A 15,681-nucleotide genomic window follows, 5' to 3' on the forward strand; every position below is an offset into this window, starting at 1 on the left:
CATGTGGCCATGATCTGGACGGCTGGGAATGTAATTTGTTTAAATTTAGAACATTTAGGGCTGGTGTCTGAGCCGTGCTGGAGCAGGTGATTCCCCAGGAACCGGTGGGGGGGGGGCGGTGTCACCCCCTTGCACGGCAGCCGAGGACAGACCCGGCTCTGAGAATGGGAGAGTCCAAAAGTTCAGCTTTTGAATTTTGCTCGGGTAAGGTGTCAAAAACACACGTGGCTTTCCTTTTCCACTGGCTGCAGACACGGTGTTTGGCCAAACCTGGGCTCGTCCTCAGCACTAGAACGCGGTAGGTGACAGGAGCGGGGCTGCAGGGCTGTCGCCATGGGGCCGACGCAGCTGACACTGGCCCCTGGCCTCCTGGCACGGCCTCACAGCGTGGCACGGCCTCCTGGCACAGCCTCGAGTCCTGGCCTCGCCGCGGGGCCGGCACCGCTCTGGCCGAGGGCGGGCAGGAAGGTTCCTGCAGCGGCAGCTTGTCCGGTGCTGCAGAATTGCAGGGAGGCGGAACAGGGAAAATGCTGGCAAAATCCAGAGTTAAATGGGAAAGCACAGCCGAGGCAGGACTGGAGAAGCAGGGCTGTGGGGCCGAGTCTCGGGAATGCGGTCGGGGAGTGATGAGCAGCGCCCGCAGCCCCGGCACCTCTTCTGTGCGCCGGTCTGCACCTGGGTCGGTGAGATGGTGCCTAAGGGACATCGCCACGCGGAGGGATGGGAGACGGGGACTCGGGAGATGGGAGACGGGACTGGACAAACCCCACCGTGTTGCACTCTGCCAGGGCAACTCCGTCAGTGCATCGTTTCTGCTGCCCAGGGCTGATTTATCCCAGCGTGTTCGTTATTTTAAACACTGCAAGTTTTTTTAAAAGTCCTCTGAAGAGGGACATGTTCTTCTGCGGATACTTCCCTTTCCACTACTGACAAGTAGCCAGTAAAAAAAAATGTCTTTCTGCTCTGTTGCCACTGGGCTAATTGGCTTAACATGGTGAGAGTAATTATTGGATTGTTCCCTTTTAAAAATCATTTTAGTGATGGGTTTGTGAGGAGGTTATGGCTTAGAAACTGTTCTAATCAGAACAGTAATTGAGGAATGAAATATGGGTTGTGATTAAGTTATTGAAATGGATTGTCTGGTAATTACATTAATACAACAGAATTACTGTAGATCCCGTGTAAACTGCACTCGAGACTGTTCCTGTCTCAGAGGAGTATCCCCTCCTGCCTCAAAGTTAATCACTGCATTACTGAAATGAGGAATGGCTTTCCCCGTCCTCTGGGTGAGGGACAAATGTCCTCTTTTCTTGGCCCCAAATCCATTTTTACCTTTTGACTTCTCGTTGGCTGATCCACCACCAGCTGTTGGAGCAAAAGCTCCAGCAAAACAGCACAAAACCTGTTGTTTCCCTCTGCCGGTGCCGCCACGTGTGGGATCCTGGGGGGGCAGGTCTGTCCCCGTCCATGGGATGGACAATTCACGCCCTGAAGCTGTGGGTTAGGGGATGCTCCTGCAGCAGGTTTTACTGATGTAATTACAGAAGCCAATTAAGGATCCGTGGCGCGGTGTGGACACCTCAAGCTGAGATGTCCAGCCTGCGCTTTGCTGCTTGCGTGGGGCAGGGACAGACCCTCGCCCGTGCCGGGGCTCGCTCTGGCGGAGCAGCACTGCTGCTCACAGCCCCCCCCACAGCCGCCCGTCCCCAGCAGAGAGACTTCCCTCTAACGGCACGTTTTTGGTGGAAGCTCAAATGCTGGCAATTAGATGGCTGCGGCGTAAGCCAGTGTCCCCTCGCCCCGGCCGTGCCTGCTTGCCCGAGGGCTCCCCTGCTCTGCCAGCCCCGCTGGGGCGGCCGCGAGCTGCAGGAACCCAGTGCTGGTGGCCCCTGCCCCGGCGAGCGAAGGCGGACGTCGGGCAGCCTGCGCCTGCCAGCACGAACGCGCCTGAAACGCGTCTCAGTTTGATGGGCTCCACTTTCGCATTTGTTTTGAAAACTGCTGCAAGTCGTTGTTCTGCCTAATCCCCTTTGCAAGCCTTATGCCAGATTTCTGTAATTAATTATTAGCAAAGAGAAACACATCAGGCTCGAAGAAGCCGACTGGACCTCCTGGAAGGAGCACGTGGACTAATGCCTTATTGGTTTAGCTGCCAGTTAGAATGAGATAAATCAATGTTAATTTCATTGTATTACAACAATATTGATTCCCTATTAAACGACAGACAAAGCAGGTTATGGCTTTAGGAAAGCTATTAGGAGTTAAAGAACGTTTTTTATCGAGAATAAATGGGAAATTAGTGTTTAATACTGCTGGGTCTGGAGAGGCAAAGGAGGAGGAAGGTATCGTGTAGGAGGTTAAGGCGAGTGACGGGGCAGAGTCACCCCAGCACTGCCACAGAATGTCCCAGCAGAAACCCATGCGGTGAAGGACGCCGCCAGGGCAGGAAAGACCCCCACTGCGGGGTGGTGGGGGACGGGGTGCCAGCACCCGGATGGGGTTCGGGCGTGGGGATGCTGCGGTCCCTCCCGGCCCCGCTGCCCCTGCGCGGGATCAGCGCCCGCATCCCGTCCCCGAGCCCTTCCCGCAGAGGGGCTGCTTGTCCTGCCGCTTACCGCGGGCTCCTGGCGGTCTCCGGGTGGGAGCGCCTGGGCTGTCGCAGCAGGAAATCACGGGGGAATTTCACTACCCAGAAAACCTCCCTGCAGGCCGGGTGCCCGGGCGGCCGCCTGGCTCCATCATGTGCCTCCTCCCAAGGGTTAAACTGGCAGCCGCTGGGGGCCAAGGGTTAAGGTAAGTAAATATTAACTGAGTCAATACTGATAGGCATCCCCAGTGAAGCTGTTAGCTTTTTGACTCCTGAAGGCACTTTTAGGGGTTCCTTACAAAGGGAAGGCCACGTAGTCCCCACCCGTGTGCGTGTGGCACAGCCCGGCAAATGCCATTATACCACGGAAATTGTTCTGCATCAGAGGACAATAGAATGAGGAATTAGAAGCAGTAATGTCTGCTGTTAATTACCAATGACAAACTAGAAATCAACTCACTGTACAGTGGCATGGAAAGGAAAACATTATTTTATTCCCCCAATCAAATGTTTATGTCCTATTTTCTATGAACATACACCAACGAAATAACATTTTAGGTACTCCTCGCTGACCGAGGCCGTGGTGGGCCAAGGGCTGGGCTGTCATCACGGTGCCACCCAGCTCAGCCCAGGGACGGGTGGTTGTCTGCCTGGAGGACGGGGTGTGAGATGCTGCAGCAGAACCACAGGCGGACCCTGACCAGCTCAGAAAGGGAAAATTCTCTTCAACCTGGTGGCATTTTCTTTGTAAGTTAGTTCCGAGTTTGGCTGAGCTCATGAGCTGGACGTGCCTAAGCTCTGCAACCCCACGGCTGGTTCAAAACTACCTGCGTGACAAGGGGAAGGAGGGGGATTCCTGCTGAGTGAGCCGGGCAGAGCATCCCCTGCGGCATCGGCTCAATCCGCTCCCTGCAAGGAGGTGGATGGACATTAACCGTAACAGGGGTCGGAGCTGAAATTTCTGCGTGTTCTGCTGAGCCGCAGCACTGCGCTGCACCAGAACAGCCTGCGGGCAGCCCAAAAGGCCTTGGATTGCAATAATAATTCCCAATTTCGGGAAATCAAAAGTATGAATCATAGAACACCAGCTACAGCAAAAGCATCCAGGTAGGAATGAATGGGAGCGGCATCGGCTGGGTGATAAAACCAGCCTGGCGGGAGCTGAAACAGGATGCTGACAACTGACCTGTCGTCTTTCTCAATTAAAAAAAATGCAGTTATAAAAGCTAGGCTTCTAGGCAAATACAGTCAGTGTGCTTGGGAGGTAATTTGATCAGAGCCTTCCCTGCACACAGCCGCCACGTGAGGGACTCTGAGTGCCCAGAGGATGGGGCTGCTCTTCTCTTTCTCTTGGTCCCTGGTCAAATTCCCCTTGGTTTCTGCATGTTGTCCATGAGCTGCGCGCCTGGGCTTCACCCCCGCTGCCGCAGAACGCACCGGGAATCACAGGCAGAGCGCGGCCTGGGAGACGCAGCAGCAGGCGGGTGCTGGGGCTGCGGAATTGGGAAGCCAAGGGAAACGTCCCCCTCAGTGGTGGCGGTTCCCGTGGGAGCGGCTGCTCCCCGCCCTCACGCCGCTTCCCTGGCTTCAGGCGCTGCCCCGAATCCCCTCGGGATTCCTGACTTTCTCCGAGCTGTTTGTCGCCCATCCAAGGTGTCAGGTCTGCGGCCGGTCTCCAGAGGACAGAGAGCCAGGGCCGGCTGCCTGCCCGGCCCCACATGCCGGGAGAGCGGGGTGATGCGTCCCCTCCCCGGGGTGTGTGGGGTTTGTGCACCCTGTGAACCCCCCGAGGCTCTGGTTTGACCCGGGTGCTGCTGGTCTGATCTTCCCCCTCTTTGCTTTAGAGCCTTCTCTGAGTGACACTCCCCGACCCGCCGTCCCCCGGCGGAGCAGCTCCGCGGGGTGCACACCAGGCGTGGGGGGGCCGAGGTCTCTGCGCAACCCCCAGGCACCACGGCCGGAGCAGGAACGTGAGAGGGACCTGCACCGCGGATCAGTCGCGTGCGCTGCCTTCGCTGGCCCGGCTGCTCGCTTGGCCAGGCCCACCAAGGCATGGGCTCTTCCCGTGGGGCTGGGGTGGACGTTACAGCCATTCCGGGGTACATCCATCCAGTTTGTGCCTCGCAGAAATGTCATGTACTGGGGATGGCAGCCGGGGCCCCTCTGCCCCCCGCTGGGGTGTCTGTGCTGGTGATGCCCCTCAAACCCAGGTGCTCGGGCTGGGGCTACGGTTTGCCTGAGGATGACACGATGCAGACGAGTTACCCGGAGTTTAACACGGGATTTAAAAAAAAAAAAATTCAAGAGGGATGAGGAGAAGACACGAAAGCTGGAAAGAGAAAGACTATAAAAGAGCAGGGAATGAAATGGGAAGACAAAAGATCTAATTGCAAATGACATTATTTGCATTCTCATCAACTTAATTCAATTTTATTTTCTTATGGCTTTAATCTTTGAGCTTAATTCAGTGGAACACAGTGCGCAAAGGAGGCGATGAGACACGCGCAGGGTTTGTTTGGGGCAGGCTGCGATGGAGGGCGCGGGCAGCCCCGGCGCTGCTTCCCTGTGGGCTCGATTTGCCTCTTCGCAGTCCTGGAGGTTTCAGCTCAAAAAAAAAAGGGGGATAAAAATTCAGCATTCCTCCCCATGCTTGTGTGAAATGGGATCTGAAATGGCTCCAGCTTTGATTGGATACTCAGTGTGACCTGACATTTAATCGAGGATGGGAAAGCACAGGTATCTTAAAGAACAGGAGGAAAATAATTCTGACATTGTGCTTTTGATGAGAAAATAGCAGTTTTCACATTACATCGTGCGTTACATTATATTACAAGTACTGAGGGCTACCCAAGTGGTGCTCAGAGATAAACACATTTGGACTTCCAGAGGGAGCGTGTGGTGCTTGGGGGATTCGCACGAATTTTAAATTACATTATTAAGCAAAAATCTGGCCCAAAGCTCAAGGACTGTGTTGCATATAAAATTTTTAAAATTCTTTGAAATTGTGCTCGCAGTAGACATGCCACCATAACGAAGTAGTAATTAGTCTGAAACAAATTAAGTGCTCTAAATAGCTAAAGCAACAAAACATGGGTAATGTTGCTCGTGGGAAATAATGAACTTGACAACCAACCCAGTCCTTGTGTCCCTGCTTCTCTCCAGCGTAAGGAGCAGCTGACCGGGGTGGGATCCGGGGGCCCTGCTGCTGCCCCCCCGCCGCGTGCTGCCGGCGAGCGATGCGTGACCTTTCCTTCCCGTGGAAGCAGGAACATTCACATCTTAAATTACAGATATTTCAACCAAATAGCCCATTTGTGCTCAGTCTTTATTATCATCTTACACTTTTTGCAAAGTAGACGCGAGTTTATTTGGGGGTATATATAACGCTGGGTACACGCAGCCAGCAGATCTCCATGCATCGATTTTTGAGCCAGCTCTGAGAAAGGCAATTCAATAGACAATTAAATTAGCAGCTAGATTTGTCATTTTTGGGCCAAATGAGATCCCGAGAAGAAATTGCCGGGCTATCGGCTCAGAGTTCGTCACTCTGCGAGGAATATTGCGTGTTAAAGCCTGGGCTGAGCATCTTCATCAGGCTGGGAGTCTGCCTGTGGACTTCATTCTCGCTGCAGATGATCCTAGAGATATACCTTGGAACAGAGTTACTGCCTATAACCAAAGTAGGAACTTGGTCCAATGCCTTCCAAGACAAATTTAGGCAAGACTTTTAATGTGAATTTCAGTATTTTCCTCCTGGTTTGTCTTACGGCTATTTCTGCACCCACTCCATGCCAGTGTAAACACTACGTGGACTCGGGGAGTCAAAGCAGAAATGGGCTCCTATTTACACTTCTGGGCATGACAGAAGCTAAGGGATTTGTGCACACCTCTGCTGAGGTGTTGTGCTGCATCAGGAAGGGCCAAATTCCACCTTGCCGAGGCTGGTTTGCACAGGTAGGTCTGCGTTTGCTGTGCTGTCTTAAGCTTTTCCTCTGCTGATCCCCACCCAAACCTCTGCCACCGAAGCCCACCTTCTCCCGCCCCTTTGGTCCGGCCTCCAGCAGCGGAGGAGAAAAAGAGCCCCCGGGGCTGCCCTGCGCCTCGCACAACCCCCGGGGCTGGGCTGAGGACGGGGGTGTCTGTGGGAGCTGCGTCCTTCTGCGGGTCCCCGCGTCCCCCCGGCACCGCCAGGGCTGGCCGGGTACCAGCTGGCGTTTGGGATGCTTTCGCCTGCGGTGATTTCGGGTGCAGGCCGTGCCAGCGTGAAAGGTTTGCCACCAGCGCAGCACCGCGCTCGTGGCACTGGGGCACAGGCAGGATTTACATCTGCCGCTGCTGGTGGGATCTGCTGCCCAGAGCCACCCTGCCCGGAGCAAACCAGCCTCGACGGGGATGGGGACAGGGACAGAGGAGCTGCTGAAACATCCCCATCCCTGGGGCTCGCAGCCAGCAGGAAAAGCACGCTCTGTGGCTCAGCAGTGCTGCATCGGCTCTTGGGCCTTAAACGTTTTATACATCGTTTTATTCCCCAGCATTTATTGACTGTGTCGAGCACAACCGTGCTCAGCAATAACACTCAGAGAACACAGATGAAAATAATGTTTCTGGTTAGTGCCAGAGCACCAGAAAGCAACAGCAAAAGGTTTTCGGCCCTCAATAAAGCAACGAATAACCAATCAAAAAAAAGTCCAAGCCCCGAAAATCCCTTGAACGCATGAGCGATTGGAAAGCTCCTTTTCTGTGCTGTTCCTTCTGCTTTCAAAGGCAAAAGTGACCGTGAGGCTCAAAAGCAGAGCTGGCCTAGGCAGAAGGGATGTAACATTAATATTTCTGCCTTAGCTGAACATTTTTCTCCAAACCACTTACCCAGGTAAGCGTATAACCCAGCCTTTCTGGCTAATTGTACAATAATACCTGCCATCTGCTACTGTATTCCAGATTTGTGGGGGCACAGCTGCACGCAGAGAGCTTAGTGAAACAACTGCAAGCTTTTATAGATACTTATAACTTCTGCAACAATGAATCTGTTCTAATTAGCACTAGAAATAAATGTTTATGATGTAGGAAATGACAAAATCTATTTATCACCAAGCTAATAATTCACCGTAGAGGAAACTTAAGGCCAAGCCATACAACGTGAGTTGAAATGATCCTTTCTCTGTTTCAGTACATACGTACAGTAATATTTGCAGGTGGCGTGCTAATTAAACCAAAATACCCAGCGTAAGGCCTCTCTCACTAGGAACAGACATTGGCCATGAGTGTCTCAGAGCGCTGTCTTTATCTCCGGTGGGTTTGGACGCGGGCAGCAGCAGGTGAGGACAAGCGGAGCCCACAGCTCACCACCGGCCCGTGAGACCCCCACCGGGAGGAGCAGCTCGGGGTGACCCCATCGACCGCGGGCAGGGGTGGCGGCAGCGTCCTGCTCACCGCGCTGCAGCGACGCCGACGGGAGGAGAAGTCAGTCCGTCCCATCGGGACCAGGCGGGCTCCGACCACCGGAGCCCTTCGGGAAGCGCCGTCACCTGAGCAAACCCCTCGGCACCTCGTGCCGTCGGTCTGACGGGGGCTCGACCGCTCGCCTGGCCTCCAGAGCTCTCCTTTCCTTCTCTCTCCTTTCCTTCCTAGCTGCTGCCCGAACCCGCTTTTGTTGTGGCCCCTGAAGGGAAAACAGGCCTGGGCAGCCCGGGATTGGCGGCACCCTGGGAGCCCGCAGCCAAGCCACCCCGCGGAGCTGCCGCAGCGCCAGGTTTTCGGGGGCTGTCGGGGTGACGGAGCAGCCGGGCAGGGACCCTGCTCCCGCGGCGATGGCGGGATGGCCAGTGCTGGCCATCGTGGGCATGGGGGACTGGGAAGAAAGCACCACCCCGCTCCACCTTCTCCATCTCAAGTAATAAACCTTTAGTTTCCTAAGAAAGCGGATCAAATAATGGGGTTTGGTTTTTACACCTCAAGAACTCATATTCTCAGTCACAAACTTGGATAAATCATCTTTATTTCAATAAATCTAATGAAAATACTTTCCACTGCTAGGAGAATTTTCTACTGTTTCCCCTTGAAAAAGAGCCTATAACATGCCTGGATTCAATATCGCCACAAAATGGAAGGGTAACATGATTTAGGGGAGCTGGACTATTCCTGGTAAGTAATATTTTCCAGATCTTGATTTCTCTTCCAATATTTCCTCTGTCAATTAGCCAAAGCAATTTCCGCTGACTAATAAAGCAGTTGGTTAAGCTTATTTTCCAATCAAAACTCACTTAATTTCAGCCAATAACGGTTGAAAAAAGAATTCATCAAAAGTATTTAAAATAGCCAGCCTCGCCACCCCTAGAAAATCAAACTGCCTGCCAGAAAACAAAGGGGCCCTTTTGGCCCAGGTCCTCCCTGCTGAGGCTTCGTGTCTGAACCAGAATCCCGGCCTGCCGGTTGTTCGAAAGGGCAGAGCGGAAAGCCAGGCCCTGGCACTCTCCTCGACGGACACAGTCGGAAGGGGTTTTTCTGTGAACTCCCCCTCCCTCGGTTTTGTTGACGTTTATAGCAATGTCATTTTTCCTAAAATACGTGGCAAAAATTACTCTGTCTCCCAAGGGACATCAGTGGTGCATGCAGAGGGAAATCACATTAGAGTCTACAGCCTGTCATCTCAGGCGAATAAATGATTTTGTGACATTTATTGGAATAAGAGAGGAATAGGGGAAAGCAAGAGACTTTAAAGAATTAGTGCTGATTATTGGCTACCAAAGAACAACCGGCTTGAAGGCACTGGGGGATTAGCGTGTTCTGAGCCCCAGCACAGTAACCCCTCTCCCAAGTACGAACTCAGGGCATTTTCCTCGCTGAGCAAACAGGAATCGCCATTTCCAGGGCTCTCTGCTGCAATGGGTGGCACGGAGACACCTGCATCTGCCGTCCCTGGTAGCCCCCGGTCACACAAGGGAAGGAAAGACTAACGGGAAGTGATGGGAAATCTCAGCAGGGATCACTTTTTCCCGTTGTTAGCAGGGAGCTGCCAGTCTGGCCCTTTCTGGCTCCTTTTCAGGAGTATCTGTGAGATCAGAATAGGAACCACAACTTTTGTACGAAAATCGCCAAACTTGGCAGTTTGGAACTATCTTCCGGCCTGAAAACATTCATCGAATTTAACAGGATGCTCTAATCATCCCCCCTGAATGTGTTGAGCGCCATATGATATACCATTATACCATATACCAGTAATGCGAGTAAAGACTGATATTTCCAAGGCACAGCGCGAGGTACATTTGTGTGGCCTGTGAAGCTCCATTTTCAAATAAACCCTATTTTCCCCTCAAAAGGAGATTGAGAAATTGTAATAATTAATCTTCAGCCAGACAGCATTAGTTACCAGGAGCAACCACATTGAATTACACTTTCCAGCGAGCAGCAGCACCAGCGGGAAGCCGGGGCTGGGGGCTGCAGGGTGGGCAGTGCAGCATTAGCGCTGTCTGTGCCACGGGACGTAGCCCGGGGAGCGTGGGTTACCCTCCTTCCCACCTTGCTGGTGATGTTTTACACTCCACAGCACGCTTGCTGTTAAGCAATTTGGTCTTTTGGCTTTGCCGAGGCTGGGCAGGCACGGTACGTGTGTGCCAAGGCTCTGCATGTGCTGGAAGAATCACTGGAAATCTTCTGGGTTCCCAGATCTTGTCTCTTCATCTTCCACGGGACCCCCGCCATGGCCCAGGCTGGTGGGAACATTCTCCCCTCCTGCCGACCACGACCCGGAGGCAGCTCAAACAGCGGCAGCACGGCAATCGGGGCAAAGTCTTTTCTTTATGTTTATTCCCCAACACACCACCCCCAAAATCCAGAACTGCGGTCCCCACCGCAGGCATCCCGACACCACCCACGTGTGTTCGTGTTAAATGAGCTCCGCTCGGCTGAGCGCTAATGAGCATCGATCCCTTCAGAAGGTTTTGCAGGAGCTGTCACTAGCAGGAGACACCTTTGTCATTAAAGCAGTTGCTTCTTAACGGGGTCTGAGGAAACGTTTAATGGTTAAAACGCGTATCTGTGGTCTCCAACACCAAGCCATGGAAACAAACGCCGTGGGCTGCTGCCGCTGGAGCAGCGTCCCGGGCTTGTCTACGGAGCAGTTCTCCCTCCCGCTGGCCCAGGGCTCACAGAGGATTTTACCGCATTTCATAATGTACCTGCGGGGCTGGGCCACGTTGTGCCCTGACAAATGTGCTTAATTACACTGTATGCTCTGGCTTTTGCTGGGCTCCACTAGCCGGAGCTGAAGAGGGCTGTTGAGCAGCAGCACCTCAGCATCCCGCCCCTTGCCAAGGTCACTGCAGCTCCAGAGCCTCCGAAAGCACTCCCCTGCTCCGGGACAGCATTGCTCCGGGAAGACGGTACAGGCAGCTGCGCTCGGGTAGTTTAAGGCAATGGCTGTGAGTAGCCTCAAGCAGTGCCAGAATCGTCTACCCTAAGGGGGGGTGGAGCAGAGTCCTGCAATCAGGGGCAGGTGGAAGTGGGAACCTCGTTACTGCAGAGGATAAATTCTGTGGGGAAAGGCTCCCTCCCCTTTTGGGAGCGTGGTCTGGTGTTCCCCGAGGTGCTTCATGTGCTGCTGGGCTCAAACGGAGAACATTTGGAATTTACAACACTAATGTAAGTGACTTCTTTGTAAATGCTTGTGTGAGCTGTTAAAGTTGCTGATATTTCTTCTTGAGGACTCAAGATCATGGGTTTGTTTCCCCGAACCTTTCTCTGATTGTTTGTGCCTCTGTTATAGTGGGGGAAAAAAGAGAAATTCTCATTGCACCTGCCGTTCAGATTAATTGTCTAATTGCCCATTTAATGCCCACGTGCTCACCTAAACTTGCTATGAGCAACTTCTATAGATGACACGGAGTTGGTTATGCCAAGTATCTCTTTCTTTTCAAGGAAAGCCTTAAAAAATATTCATACCTGTGCTAAAAGCTTGCTCTTTGGGTGTTCTTCTTGTGAATCCCAAACAAGAGAAGATTTCAGAGCAGCCCTTTTATTGCTCTGTTAGTGCTCAATCACTGAAAGAGAAACGCATGAGAGAGAAATGAGATCTCATCGTCTTCTCATGTTTCTCAATTTATTTCGTGAGGCATATTTCCTCACTCATCTCTCCAGACAGCACTTTATCTCTGCTTTTCTTCCATTACATCTCTCCCATTTTTCATTTCTTTTTTTTTCCAGTTCTTTTTAGTTTTATCCAGCACCTTCTGAAGACCATCTGATTAGAAACATAAAAGACAAACTTCTTTTTCTGGAATACTTTCTGGCGATATCTTAGGTTTCAGGCAACCACCGCGGTGCCTAGGGACCCAACTCTAAATCATTAAACAATTACAAGTTTGACTGGAAGAATATCAGAACTTGAGATGAATTTCCCCAGCACCGCTGTGCTGTGCAGTGCCTCCAGCCCAGCCCCCTGCTCGCCCGCAGCATCCCCCCGGGCAGTGCCCGGGACTGGGGGTCTCTGGGGGTGGGGGGCACCTGGTGGCTTCCCTGGCAGCTGGCTGGCTTCAGGTAGGGCTGGTTCAAAACTTGTTTTCTGGGAAAAGCGGTGTATGAAATGACTTTACTACACTTGAAACTTACAGTTAGGTAGTTTTGGAGTGAAGCGGGAGCAGTGCTGGTGGGTGTGATTCGGGGGGAGCAGCAGGGTCGTGGGACGGGACAGTGAAATGGGCAGTTTGTGCCAAGGGCAGAACGGGGGTGTGTAACCATCGCTGTAAACTTAATATCTGCAAATCTATCTGTGGGGTTTCCATTGGGTTTTTTTCTGGCTTATGGTGTATGAATATGGTCTCTCTGGTCTGTTGCTCGGTGGCTTCCACGGCGTAGGAAGGCCACCCTGCGGGACGGGCAGGCATCACTCCCTGGGTGCTGGCGGCACCCTCACACTCTCGCTGACGCTGTGCTGGAGGCTCGGTCTGTGATGGGGGTCTTGCCGCATCTCAATATTCAATTTCTCGCAGTGCCCTGGTCTGGCCGTGCAGCTCTGCACCGGCGCACGGCCGGGGTCCTGGCGCCACCCCTGCGCTCCTGCGCTTCCCAAACCAGAATCCCTGACCCCCTCGAGTGGCAGCACCCCGTTGTGTTTCAGACACGTTACACCACCAGCCTGAGCCCCTGACAAAGGACACCACGTGTTTTGTTGCTAAAGAAGATAACAGAACCTCTGTGAAATTATCTCTCGCTTCTCAGCTTATTACAATGCAGTTGCACAAATAACTTCAGATTAAATAAACACATCTGCATACAAATTGCTCCAAGTATCTTTTGATGATTCGCATGACCTGAAACAGAGGTTCAGTTTGAAGCAAATGAATAGTTTGCACTGAAGTTTATTTTGCTCAGGAGCTGGGGCTCAGATGGCGCTTCCCTGGGAGCAGCAAGGCTGGCGTGGAGCATCCACGCGGCACCGTAAGCAGCCTCCAGGAAGCACTACCCGGAGCGGCAGGAGCATGTAATCGATAATAAATATTCCGCACCTCCTCACTCCACAGATAATTTCAATGCGAGCATTTGAAATAGCATGCTAGGAACTCGAATATTTCCAGACTTTTAGTTCCTTTTGGTTCTCATTTTCCTTCCCTGCTATCACAGGACGTATCACAGTGCAAGCTGTGAGCATCTTCTCCAGTGAGACTCAGAACGCTTGGTTTATAACTTTATGTTCTCAGGATATTGTCTAATTTTACTACTTCCAGATACTTGCTCCATGACTCTTTATTCCTTGTAGCAATCTTTTTGTCACTAAATACTGGAGTTAGTTTCATGAGGATAAACTCTATCAAATTCTTATGGTGATGCCTCATACATGAACTATTTAAAAGGGGGGGGGAAGCTTCAAGAATCACTGCAAAAGCACGTGGTTGTGACTGTGGGGACACATGCTCATGCAAATCTGAGATGTGCCCAGCTAGGAACGTGAAATGATGCAGCATTTGAAACAGCAGTGGGCTTTCCGGAGCCACGTTCTAGTGACGTAGACAATAACTCAAAAATAGGTTTTTAGACGCCATAAATTAATGGAGCTATATCGGAGCCTGCTGCTAATGAATGTATTTATCCTCATGTAGAGCTGTGTCTGCCTTTGCTTAATTTAAACCACTCAGAAGTCAGCCCAGGCTTGGGAGAGGTGGGGAGCGGGGAAAGCACCATTGCACGGACAGCTGTTACCTGCTGGAGACCGTCCTGCATCTCAGAACCGACTCTGCATTCAGCCATGATTACGGTCTTCCCAAATACATCCACTTCCCATAGAGATTAGTATTGTAATTATACGTGCTGTTGCAGAGCCGTGGTTTATGACTCGGGAGTAGAGCTCAGCGGCCGTAGATCACGGCAGCTCCAGCGCCTTCGGTGCCCGCTGCGTGCCAGCGCTGCTCTGCCTTTGCTGTTTGTCTCGCTGGCTGTCAGCAGGAACCGCTTGTGTATCTTCTCGAACACTCATCCTCGTCTGGGGAGGAAAACCCGGCCGCTGTAGGACCAACACTCGCTGCTGTGGGCGCCGTTCCCCTGGCAGAGAGGAGAATCGCTGCTGCAGGCAGCGCGGGGCGGCTGCTGGCGGGGGGAATCTGTGGTCTTTGGGCTACCAGCGTCTTGCGGTGTCCTTGGGGTGGTTTGGGGTTTTTTGCTAAACAGAAATCTGTTTTGTAAATGAAGCTTCCTTTGACAGTAAATATTGTTGTTCCTCTCGGGACAGGCAAGCCCTAAGCTGGAGGAATAAGCTCGAGGGAAAGCTCAGCTCCGTGCGGGCCCCCTTCCTGGGGAAAAGCGGCTGTGTTCTTTTGAACCACGCTCCTCTGCTGCTTTAACGCGTTGTTTGTCACGTTTGTTTAATGTCTGCCTCTTATTTACTCAGGAAAGATGTGAATTGTGACGGTTTTATAGCAGGGGTTACCCAGCCTGTCCTGCTTGACGGGCTACAGGCAGCAATCGCAGCGTCTGCGGGTCCCGCTGCCAGTCACCGCTGGCATCGCTCATCTGCTGCAGCTTGTGCTGACCACGGCTCCAGCCGTCCCGCCCCATCCCACTTCACGGCTGCGGCTCGGGGTACAAACCCGTTACCAGACGGGGTGGGAGCCCCACATGTGCCACAGCACCCCCCGAGACCCATGGCCTCAGCCCCACGCCGTGCTTAAACTGCTGCTGCTCTGACACCGCCCGAACCCCGGGTCCCCGTCTGCACCCCTCGCGGGAGGGCAGGGGCTGGGCGATGGTCGGTGCCCGGGGTTTGAGCTCCTGGGGGTCTCCTGGCTGTGCCCAGACCTGGATCCAGCACCAACAAGGTTGCTAATGAGCATCTCGTTTTGATGTTCCTGGCAAAAACAACTGCCCTCTCGGGGTCCGAGGGTGCTTACCGCATGGCGTGCTGCTGGGCTGCGTTACCTACAGTCAGAGGTGAACAGGGTCCAGCCCTGCGCGAGGTGCGAAGGACGGGCTGGGGCGCACCCTCTCCATTAACGCAGGAGTGCAGCTCCAATCGCACTTGATACATCACTAGTAACAAGAAGAAATTCCTGTAAGAGTTGATAATGATCTCCCACTAATCACAGGGAAATGTTAGTCTGGGGATTCTGAAGATAATTGTCTCCGTAATTAATGGTAGATCAGATACTGGTATTACTCTCCTTGTCCGATCAATTAGAGGAGGGATGTTACTTCCATGTAGATAATGTGACAGGGAATTTATCCGAATTCCACAAAGAAGAGAAAAACCTGCATAAGCCTCTCCTAGAGAGGGGAACGTGTCTCGCAAGGGGCTCGTGTGAAGTGCTGGGGAACCCGGGGTGTTGTGGTCCCCAGGAGGACGCGGGTGCTGCTGGCACGGCTCGGGGACAGACCCCCGTCAGCCGGGTGGGCTCGTGTCGGCGGGATCCCTCCTGTGGGGCAGAGCATCACGGCACAGCCAGAATTTGGTTACTTTTCTCCTCCAAGAAATACAGCATTGCTGACAGCAATCTTAATTTCCTGCACAGAGAAATGAAAAGAAAGTGTTAATTGCAGTAGTTGGGTTTCAGAATCATTTGTGTCTTCCTTCCGCTGGCAAAGGGGCTCTGACTGCGTTATTATTTATCTAG

This window comes from Rissa tridactyla, chromosome 21 (assembly GCF_028500815.1).
Source record: "Rissa tridactyla isolate bRisTri1 chromosome 21, bRisTri1.patW.cur.20221130, whole genome shotgun sequence".
NCBI classification, from domain to species: Eukaryota; Metazoa; Chordata; class Aves; order Charadriiformes; family Laridae; genus Rissa; species Rissa tridactyla.